Below are 12,362 nucleotides of genomic sequence, written 5' to 3'. Positions count from 1 at the left end.
AACATATAAACATAGGAGGAGCCCTAGAAACCCCCCCCTAAAGGTGCCAAATGTGACACCGGAGGGGAGGGAGGAACCGGAAAAGCGGAAGTTCCTTTTTTGGGTGGAACTCCGCTTTAATGTAAATAAATCACCTTGACCAGATGGCCTACACCCAAGAGTCTTCAAATAATTTAACCATGTTATAGCCAGACTTTTATTTCTAATCTTTTTTTTTTTTAAATCAGATTATTTTTACAGAAAATTTTCAAAAATACAGAGCGAGAGAACAGGGAATCAAAGTTGTGTACAGAGTTATACATATCAGATGAACAATCAAAACAAAATCATATGCAATCAAGATATAAATAATAAGCAGGTTTGGAAGTATTTTTACAGACTGCATAGAAAGAATAACAAAGATAAAAGTATCTGAAAGAAGTCAAGATGTACATCTTGTATAAATGCGTACAAGGACCTGAATCCCTCTTTCTCACCCTTTTTCCACCCCTCAAACCAACCAAGTTTCCAAATCATTAAGGACAGTTTACTAACTGTAGTGGTGCCAACTCATTAGAGAAAAGCTAATGTTTCCCCAATATTTAAAAAAGGGCCAATATACAGTATATAACTGGAAACCACAGACCAGTCAGTCTAACATCAATACTATGTAAACTATTGGAGGGGATAATAAGAGACCATATCCAAGAATTGGCTGTTGAAAATACTATCATTAGTAGTAACCAGCATAGATTTATGAAAGATTGTTCTTGCCAGACCAACCTGTTGACGGCCTAGGAGGAGGTGAGCTGTAATATGGATAAAGAAATGCCTGTGGAAGTGGTGTATCTGGATTTCGAGAAAGCATTTGTTACAACAATAAATGTTTAATTTGCAAACTGAGGTCTGTTGGCATTGACAATAGTGTATGTACCTGGATAGAAAACTGGAGTGCGCCCAGAGGTGGTAATAAATAGTGTATCTTCTCAATGATCTGTGGCAGTAAGTGGGGTACCATAAGGCTCTGTCCTGGGACCAATTTTGTTTAATGTGTTCATAAATTACATTGTGGTTGGTATAAACAGTTCAATCTCAGTGTTTGCTGTTGGTCAGGGTTGTCTTTAAGGCAAGGCAAAAAGGGAAGATGCCCTGGGCCCCATCAATGTTGTGGGGCCCAAAGCAGCTGCTTCATACTTGCCAACTATCCCAGTTTAAATTCCCTTGTCCCTTGAAGTTTTAGTCCCATGCTGTGTCCCAATATCTCAGTGTGATGTCCTGTTACTAATGCTGCCCAGCTCTGCCCTATTGCCATGTACAGATGACTCACCTGCAGACCCTGTGTTTACATGTAAATAACCTTCATTGATATGTAAATAGCGACAGTATTAATTTGTAAATAGCTGCAGGCCGCTGCAATCATATATAAATAGAGACAGCATTCATATGTATATCATGCCCTCTGAGGTCATATCCACCATCACTTCTGCTGAATTCTGCCCACTGGGGAGGTAAAGGGTTATGCTGGTCTTTTAGCCTAACATCAGCCCATTCTGCAATGGTAAGCAAATTTACCCTTACATCGGTGGCCAGTGTAAATCCCTTCTTACATTGGTGGTTACTGTGAATGCTCTTATTACATTGGTGGTCAGTGTAAATCCCCTTTACATTGGTGGCCAGTGTAGAAACTCCTCTTTATATTGGTAAGCAGTAAAAAAAATCCAAACTTGCATTTGTGGTCAGTTTTGAATCCTCCCTTACATTGGTGGTCCATGTAGAAGCCCCATTTAAATTGGTGGTGAGTGTAACACCCCCCCCCCTTTAAATTGATGGCCAGTGTATAAATCCCCCTTTATTGGTTGTTGATGTACTGTATAATCCTCCATCACATTCGTTGTCAGTGTAAATTCTTCATTACATTGATGATCAGTGTACATTTCCCTTTACATTGGTGGTAAGTGCAGAATTGCCCTTATACTGGTGTTCAGTGCAAACCCACCCCCCAACATTGGTGGTTGGTGTAAAATTGTCACCTTACATTGCTTGTCAGTACAAATCTCGTTGACAATGATTGTCAGTGTAAATTCCCCCTTACACTGGTGGTTGGTGTAAATGCTCCTATTACATTGGTGTCAGTGTAGAAATCCCTCTTTATATTGGTGGGTGGCATAAAATCCGCCCTCTCATTGGTGGTCAGTGTAAATCTCCCCTCATATTGGTGGTCATTGTAAATTCCTCATTAGATTGGTGGTCAGTGTAGAATCCCCCACTATATACTTGCCAAAGATTTCCAGCTTCGCTCCACATGATTCAGAATTTGCCACAGTGTACTGCCTCCTAACTAGTCCCACCCCCCACCACTGCCACTGATCCCATCAACCCCCCAGCATTGCCACTGTTCCAAGAAGTCCTAGGATTCCTAGGAGTTTTCTGTCTGTTGATGGGTCCCCTCACCTCCCCAGTCCATGGTGTGCAAGCAGTGAGGAGATGATGTGATGTAACCTTAATGAAAAAAGGATATCCAAATAAAACTGCTTGTAGCAAAGGTGTGCCACATCCCAAATAGATATGGAAATGGAGGAACCCCCTATGGGTGGGACTTTAAAGGCACTACCATAACAAAAAATATATAGAAAACTATAAAGTTTATTGTACATTAAGAAAACACATAATAAATAAAGAATAAACACATATGGAAGGATGCATAGTATAGTACAAACGTTTAGCGGAAAGACATGATACACAATCCTAAACCCAATGACGTTTCAGAGATGGACTGTATTCTCCTTCATCAGGGGTTTTCATAGGAAGTACAGTGTATCATAGTGGCTAAGAAAGTACATTAACGCATCCTACAATCTTTAAAAAGTGAGGAGTACAGAGGCTTCTTACCATGTGATCAGCTGTGACCAATCACAGCTGATCATTATGTGAACCAGGAAGTGCCGGTAAACGGCTTTCCTTGGTTCACGCTGACAGGCGGAGCCGATTGGCGGCTCTCCCTGTCAGAGGGGGGGGGTCTGTGCTGATAATCAGCACATTGATTATCAGCACAGCCCCCATCAAAAGGTGCCCATCAGCTGCCAATCAGTGCCCATCACCTGCCAGCCTGTCCCCCCCCTATAAACTCCTGTCAATGCCCACAACAGTGCTGATCAGTGCCCACAACAGTACCAATCAGTGTCCAAAAAAGTGTCAAATCAGTATTGCCTGTCAGTGCCCCATCAAAGTGCCAATCAGTGCCACTCAGAAATGCCTATCAGTAGTTCCTCATCAGTGCTGCCTATCCAGTGCCACCTATCAGTGCCCATCAGTGTCACCTATCAGTGCCCATCAGTGCCAGCTATCAGTGCTGCCTATCAGTGCCAGCTATCAGTGCCATCAGTGCTGCCTATCAGTGCCATCAGTGCTGCCTATCAGTGCCATCAGTGCTGCCTATCAGTGCCATCAGTGCTGCCTATCAGTGCCATCAGTGCTGCCTATCAGTGCCATAGTTGCCAATAGTCCCGAATTTCCCGGGACATTCACGAATTTTGGAGCCTCGTCCCGATTTTATTGTTTGCCGCTATTTGTCCCGAATTTTGCCACTTGTCCCGAGCATCGGAAAAAAAATGTGGGCAATAAAAGCGTTAATTATTATATCGCCGCAGCCTCGTATCCTCCCCTACTCCAGAGCGTCCCCCCTCGCCTCATTTTGTCCTCCTTGTCTTCTATTGGACAAGGAGGACACATGCTCTTTCTGCCTGCCTTGATTTGCCAAGTATGGCAAGCGGGGGCGTGGCTACTTTGTAGTCGGAGCACATGGATGGATGGGGGAGGAGGTGCATGCCGCTGTGTCACGCTGACTGCTGCTGCTATGTCAGTGCCAGGACGCCAAGACTCTCACTTGGAGGAGGTTCGCCTCCTCCTGTTTACACAGCACCTCAGACTCAGCCTGGGAGGGACCCCGAGGAGGAGACCGTGAAAGGTCAGGGGGAGCCCAAGGCCGGGACCACCAGGGAACAGTCAGCACCGTGTGGGGGGAGCTAGTGTGTCACTCGGTAAGTCAAAGTGCTCCCAGCTTCTGTTTGAGGGGGAAAAAAAAAATTCTCCCTCCCCTCCACTGCAATGTCTGATGTAAGGGGGGACTCCGCTGCAATGTCTGATGTAAGGGGGGACTCCGCTGGGGACACCTGATGGCATCTGGTGGCAGGTGACGTGGCTAGTGACACGCTCAGGGTTCCCACTGATTCTGCATTATGGTGAGTTAAATAATTTCATTTTATATTACAATGTAATAATAGAAATAATGCACTTCAATCATCCTGACACCATAACAACCTTGGTGCCGGGATGATTGAAGCGCCAACACCAGGTGTTTGGAGTATCTTTATCTGCTGATTTGTTAAACTTTCTGGAATACATATATTTCTACTGTTGTGTAGGATCTGGACCTGCTGTCACTCCATCCCTCTTTCTTTCTCTCTTTTTCTTTCTTTCTCTCTTTTTCTTTCTCTCACTCTCTTTCTTTCTCCCTCCATCCCTCATTCATCTCATACCACACCTCTTCCGAGCCACGCCCATTTAAGACACACCCACTATTCCGCTCAAGCCACGCCCATTATTTTCCGCCGCATTTGTCTATTACAGTATGACCCGCCTACAAATGAATGCCACGCCCCCTAATTATAGCAGGCTCCGCCTACATGCAAAAAAGTGTCCCGAATTTTTTTTTTTTGCAATGTTGCCAACTATGCAGTGCCCATCAGTTTTTTTGTTTCAAAATGGTCAGTCTTAAAAACCGCAAAGGTCATGAAGATGGCCGCTTAACTCTGAGGCTCCTGCTACCTCACGACCTGTTATCAGCCTAACTGAGGTAAAAACACCCCAAATCAAGCTGGTGTGATGGGGACTGCTTCAAGGAACTCTTCCACCTCCCGTTCCCGCTCCCCCAGGAACAACCAGGATCTCAGGGACACATACCTGAAATGTTCCGTTCGGGTTGGGGGAATGCGGCTTCCGCCCGCCATTAGCAGTCACAGACCCTAGCTCCCTCACTGTCAGGGATGCCCTCATCCTCACCTCAGGCAATCTCCTCAGATAGGGAGGGCATAGAAGATGCCCCATTGCCACACTTAAACATCAATGATCTACGAACCATTGCCACTGATAAAAAGGATCAGTGGCTATCTCGGAACGACTGGATATACACAAGCTCACTGACAGGGTACTAGCGGTGGAAAAGACAACTGAGCACCATGACACCCAGCTCCGTAAAACTACTCATCATGTTGATACTCACACCCTTCAGATGAGGGAAATGCAAAGACACCTGGAAGATCTCGACAATAGGGGCAGACGCCACAACTTACGGGTCAGAGGAATCCCAGAAACGATTGAGGGAAATCACATAGTACCAGCAGTCACTAGCCTCTTTAACAAGCTCCTAAACAGACCACCACAGACCCCCATTAAGATAGAGAGGATCCACCGAACGCTGAGACCCAGAGGGAGAGATACTGGTCCTCCTAGGGACATCGTATGCTGCATAGTTGATTTTAAATTAAAGGAGGAAGTTCTTAGACAAGCCAGAGACAAGCCACAGATCGTACATGAAGGGAAGCCGATTCAAATCTATCAAGATCTCTTCCTGGGATAACACTACAGCATCGCCGAGACCTGAGACCCTTGTTAGACGCTCTCCGCACTCAGGGAATTCCATGCAAATGGAAATTCCCTTTCTGCCTCTCGGCCACCTCACAGGGACGCACCGCACTTCTAAAGGTGCCAGAAGACCTTACACAGTTCTGCGATACCCTAAACATCCCTCGGGTGGAGGTACCGAACTGGTATGCCGGCTTCCGCCATTTGGCAGTCAGCAGAGAACAGCCAGCGGAGGAACCAATGGAGGCGCAGGCATCAAGGCACCGGAGGAGATGCTCTCCCTCGGTTCCAGGCAACCGTCAAGCCTCCCGAGGCACATACCAGGGCCCTAACCCCTTCAGCTCTTCCAGTTCAAGGAGAGCCAGGAGGGATCGCTAACATCCTTCTTGATTTATCAGTGTGATGGCACTAGAGTTTAGCCCTGTCTGGCTTGTTTTAGTTTTAATAGGTTATGTTTCATTGTTTTTACTTGGACTTTACTTGCAACAGGACACCCTTGGAACTTTATTAGGGGCTTAGGTGCTCCTCCCAAATATATACGACCGCTTCATTCAGACCTCTCTGACAGCGCTCCCATTTACCACCCGCAATGTTGGCCCACCGAATAGTTTAAACTATGATCCCCATAACCCCCAGTGGCTGAAGTCCCGCCCACCATGTATGATTGTACCAACGCTCTCCTCAACTTACCTCAAACTCCACACTCTGCAGGAAATCCCACGATATTCAGGACTACTCTCGTGTGTTCTTCACAAGACACACAGGAGATCTTCTGCCACCACCTGACAAGCACAGACTTGACCTCCATGGATCTACATCACGGTCCGGAATCCCATACTTACGGTTGGTCTAGAATCGGGTCTACAGGACTTCGACTGAGGATATGATACAGCATGGAGATAACCACGATTTATCAAGGGAATCTTCCTCCCTTCATAGCACTACGTGCACCAAGCTGGCTGACACTCCCACCAAACGTGATGGCACTGCAAACTCTCCTGTGCACTCCGAGACACCTCTCAGACCCCTGCGTTTACTCCTCTTCCTTAAATGGACAACAACAAGTTACATGTATTTCTGCCGTTGCCGCTACCATCTTTCAAGTCCCCGACGAACTTTTTCAATGCCGGTGAGAACTTACAAAGGTATATACATTGCCTCTCTCTTACATATTATTCTCCATTCAAGAACTCAAGTACTGAACTCACCCGCAGTATATTATCTTTACATACGGTATGGTATCCGATTTATCCACTCAAAATGTAATGCATTTAAGTTGCGTTTTCTACATGCATTTTATCTACGTAAATATTATATCAGTCTTTTGTTACGATACAACATTCACGACAAACTAGAGATACCCACCCGTTATCTCGCTGGACTTCCCACTGTTAGCCTCCCTAGGTACAATGGCAACTCGATGGAATTCTCAAAATTCACATCACTTATGGTTTGCACCCACAGACGGTTCATTTAACACTCCTCCTCTAGATAAATTGGAACTAGTCGCCCTACAATAGGACTTCCGTCATCTGATATACTTAATATACTTGTTATACTCTTGACATATGCTTAACCCCTATCCCTCACACCTACCTTTGTAAATGTCAGATACCTCCTGCATCTTCACTCACGGTCGAATGGTGGCAGGTATCCCTTTGATTTGCGGACACTTCCGTGTACGGCTTGGGCCGACCCCCACACAGTAGCGGAAAAGGGTGCTGTCTCACCTTTAGTGAGGTGCACACTGTCTCCGCTCTGTACAATACCGATTCCCCCGATTCCGAGGTGGGAGGATAAGTACCCCACCACCTCATCGGTAATACAGACATACTAGATAAGTCTGACCTAAGTCTATCTTAGACCCCGAGTTATCCTTCTACCCCCATTCCTAACTACCCCCTACCCCACCTACACATCCCTTCCTGGCGGAGGGAATGGGTACGCCCACTTCACCATATGACAAGTCTCCACCACACACACAACTCAAGCTATGTTCCATAAACATAAAAGGTCTCAACACACCTGAAAAGAGATCTCAATTGCTATCCTCTTAGCTGAAATCCAAAACACATGTCGCACTTATTCAGGAAACCCATTTCAGAACAGACAGCATTCCCAAAATGCACAACAAGCACTATCCGACAGTATACCATGCACCAAATAAAGATGCCAAGTCCAAGGGGGTTTCCATTTTGATATCCAAACAATGCCCATTACTCATAACGGAGGTCCAAAGGGATCCACTAGGTAGATACCTCTTTTTAAAAGGCACGCTTCATAAGAGACCCATCACCTTAGTCAAAATCTACGCACCAAATACTCAACAAGTTACGTTCTTTCAAAAAACATTCCAACATCTGTTAAATTTCCAGTCGGGCACGTTAATCATTGGAGATTTCAATGTAGCCCTGAATCCCCCAATTGATACATCCAACGGATTATCCTCATTGACATACAGAGCCTTGCGTGCGATTAAATCACAACTCAGCGACATGTTACTACATGACACATGGCGCACGTTACACCCTAAAGATAAGGACTTCACCTTTTTCTCTCCGCCACATAACAAGTACTCGAGACTTGACCACTTCTTTATCTCCCAAAATGACCTTTCCTATCTCACGAAAGCTACTATTGAACCGATGATTCTATCGGATCACAATCCTATTACAATGACCTTGAATCTACCAATGACAATGGTCAGGTCGCACATCTGGCGCCTTGACAATTCCCTTCTCACTGATCCAGAAACCACCCAGCTCATATCTACAACCCTTGCACATTACTTTTCAGAAAACATTCAGGAAGAATCCTCTCCGGAAACAGTATGGGCTGCACACAAGTGCGTCATTCGGGGTGAATTCATATCCCTGGCCCCCAAAAGGACTAAACTTAGGAAAGTTTGCATTGAAGATTTAACTAAACGCATATCCACACTAGAACAAAAACACAAAGCCACTATGGCAACTGAGGCCCTGACAGAGTTGATACAAACCCGGGAAGAACTGTTAGAAGAATTACATAAATCAGTAAAACGTAAATACACCCTGACCCAAAAGGTCTTCTATGAATTTGGTAATAAATAAGGGAGGCTGTTGGCTAGAGCCTTACAGGTTAGAAAAGCGACAAACACCATTCACATGATTAAAGACAGCACAGGGAAAGCCTTTGCAACCTCAGATGATATAGCTAATCAATTTGTGCAATATTTTTCTAAATTATACAATCTGCCCGCTCCACAAATACAATCCACCACAAATGAAAGGAGGGCAATGCTCCAAGATTTCCTAAAACACCACACTCCATCTCCCCTAATTGCTGAAGAATCCACAGAACTAGACTCACCATTATCAATAGAAGAGACCCTACAGGCTCTGAAGCAATTAAAGTCGGGCAAGAGCCCAGGACCGGACGGCCTCACGGTCGGGTATTATAAAGCATTCCCAGACACACTTATCCCACAATTAGTTAAGGCATTCAACAACTTAAATCCCTCCAGTACAGCCCACAAGGACATCCTGGAGGCACATATCACCCTTATACCAAAACCTAACAAGGACGCCACATTGGTATCAAATTACCGCCCCATTTCACTTCTCAACACGGACGTGAACATTTACACCAAAGCGCTGGCCAACCGCATCCTTCCCCTAATTCCCAGATTAGTTTCCTTGGACCAAGTTGGTTTTGTCCCTGGCAGGGAGGCCAGGGACAACACTACAAAAGCTCTCAATATCCACCATTGGCTTTCATTTACGTCTACTCAGGGCTTTTTTCTATCCTTGGACGCGGAGAAGGCGTTCCACAGGATGGCCTGGGATTATATGGAGGAATCACTTTGTGCCGTAGGTATACCTCACCGCCTGCTGCAGATGATTCTAGCTTTGTACTCCCACCCCACAGCCAAAATTAGGGTAAATGGTCGCCTGTCGGACGATTTCTCCGTGTCCAATGGTACTAGACAGGGCTGCCCCCTGTCTCTGTTACTTTTCATACTCACCATGGAACCCCTACTCCATAAACTTAGAGAGAATCAGGACGTCAAAGGTCTTGAGATCAATCACAAACATTATAAAATAGCTGCCTACGCAGACAATATCTTACTTTTCCTAACTGACCCGATAAATACTATCCCTAATTTGCTTCAGGACTTCTCACTTTTCAAATCTCTCTCGAATTTGCAAATCAATTTCTCTAAATCAAAAGCCCTGAACATAACTCTACCAAACACATTAGTTGCACAATGCAAGAACAATTTCCCATTCAACTGGGAAGCCCATGCCATTACTTATCTGGGTATTAAAATACCTACCAAACTAACTGATTTATACTCCCAGAATTTTCAATCTATCCTACAAACCATCCAAGGAGAGCTGCACAAATGGCATGCAGGACCTTTCTCATGGTTTAGAAGAATAGCTATTTTAAAAATGAATATTTTGCCCAGACTTTTATATCTTTTTCAAGCCATCCCCATTAAACTCCCTCCATCTTTCTTCTCAACATACAAACGGCTATGCAGGACTTTCATATGGACATCCAAACCACCCAGATTGAGTTGGGAGAGGCTGACACTTCCCAATTTGCAAAGTGGCTTAAGCCTACCAGATGTCCAATCTATGTATTTAACCAATCTATTAACCTTGTATGAGGAGGTGAGTTGCCATCTAGATAAAGGAAGGCCCGTAGACGTGGTGTATCTGGATTTTGCGAAAGCATTTGACACAGTTCCCCATAAATTTTTACTGTACAAAATAAGGTGCGTTGGCATGGACCATAGGGTGAGTACATGGATTGAAAACTGGCTACAAGGGCGTGTTCAGAGGGTGGTGATAAATGGGGAGTACTCAGAATGGTCAGGGGTGGGTAGTGGGGTTCCCCAGGGTTCTGTGCTGGGACCAATCCTATTTAATTTGTTCATAAACGACCTGGAGGATGGGATAAACAGTTCAATCTCTGTATTTGCAGACGATACTAAGCTAAGCAGGGCAATAACTTCTCCGCAGGATGTGGAAATCTTGCAAAAAGACCTGAACAAATTAATGGGGTGGGCGACTACATGGCAAATGAGGTTCAATGTAGAAAAATGTAAAATAATGCATTTGGGTGGCAAAAATATGAATGCAATCTATACACTGGGGGGAGAACCTCTGGGGGAATCTAGGATGGAAAAGGACCTGGGGGTCCTAGTGGATGATAGGCTCAGCAATGGCATGCAATGCCAAGCTGCTGCTAATAAAGCAAACAGAATATTGGCATGAATTAAAAGGGGTATCAACTGCAGAGATAAAACGATAATTCTCCCGCTCTACAAGACTCTGGTCCGGCCGCACCTGGAGTATGCTGTCCAGTTCTGGGCACCAGTCCTCAGGAGGGACGTACTGGAAATGGAGCGAGTACAAAGAAGGGCAACAAAGCTAATAAAGGGTCTGGAGGATCTTAGTTATGAGGAAAGGTTGCGAGCACTGAACTTATTCTCTCTGGAGAAGAGACGCTTGAGAGGGGATATGATTTCAATTTACAAATACTGTACTGGTGACCCCACAATAGGGATAAAACTTTTTCGCAGAAGAGAGTTTAATAAGACTCGTGGCCACTCATTACAATTAGAAGAAAAGAGGTTTAACCTTAAACTACGTAGAGGGTTCTTTACTGTAAGAGCGGCAAGGATGTGGAATTCCCTTCCACAGGCGGTGGTCTCAGCTGGGAGCATTGATAGCTTCAAGAAACTATTAGATAATCACCTGAATGACCGCAATATACAGGGATATGTAATGTAATACTGACACATAATCACACACATAGGTTGGACTTGATGGACTTGTGTCTTTTTTCAACCTCACCTACTATGTAACTATGTATGTCCAGAAATACCACTGGGCATGTCTTCTGACCAGAATAGTAGATTGGCACTTACATGGACACGAAAAGGACTGGATCCAACTTGAGAACGCATTTTCTAGAATCCCGCTAGCAAATATACCTTGGCTTAGTCCTTCTTACGTTCCAAAAGAACTTAACTCACATCCTTTATTCAATGCTACAATGCTAAATTTCAGAGCTGCATGCAAAAAATTAAACTTGAAAACTACCTATGGACCCATGACTCCCCTTGACGACAATCCAGAATTCCAACCGGGACTACCCTTAGGCTCTCCAATGATGGGACCACTCAGAGCACGTCTTAGAGCACATCAACTCTTTCACAATGAAAAACTACTCTCATATCAAGCTATGACTGCTTATTTCCCAGACTTCCATATCCCGTTCTATAACTATCTACAAATCAGACACTTTTTTCAAAACTCTAAACCCAATACATTCTGGTACCGGGAACTCATACCCCAAAGACACTTACTATCGACTGTGTATTCGCTCCTGTACTCCACACACAAAATTAAAGAAGACAAGCTGGTCAGACAATGGGAATCAGACCTACACCTAGAGGAGTGGGGACACATATACAGTCGTATTCACAAAGGCTCAATTAACGTCTCCATACAAGAAAGCAGATTTAAAATATTTTCAAAATGGTACAGAACACCTGACAAGATTCACAAGTTTTACCCCAGTCTCTCCCCATTATGCTGGAGATGTAATGCAGCTCCTGGCACATTTCTCCATATCTGGTGGGGATGCACACTCATACAACCATTTTGGTTAGAAATACACCACCTGATCACCCAAATTACCACTTTCACTCCCGATTATACTCACGCCCAATTTCTATTACATTACAC

General features: G+C 44.7%; 1 protein-coding gene across 6 annotated transcripts in view; it reads right to left on the bottom strand.

Moving 5' to 3' along the window:
* LOC141126759 (transient receptor potential cation channel subfamily M member 2-like) overlaps positions 1–12,362 on the bottom strand; it is a 231,681-nt gene that overhangs the window by 153,357 nt on the left and 65,962 nt on the right. The gene's annotated exons all lie outside the window — the stretch shown is intronic.

Source organism: Aquarana catesbeiana, linkage group LG02, assembly GCF_042186555.1.
Source record: "Aquarana catesbeiana isolate 2022-GZ linkage group LG02, ASM4218655v1, whole genome shotgun sequence".
Classification (NCBI taxonomy): domain Eukaryota; kingdom Metazoa; phylum Chordata; class Amphibia; order Anura; family Ranidae; genus Aquarana; species Aquarana catesbeiana.
The sequence above is the reverse complement of the archived record's forward strand: the minus strand, read 5'-3'. Positions and strand labels throughout refer to the sequence as shown.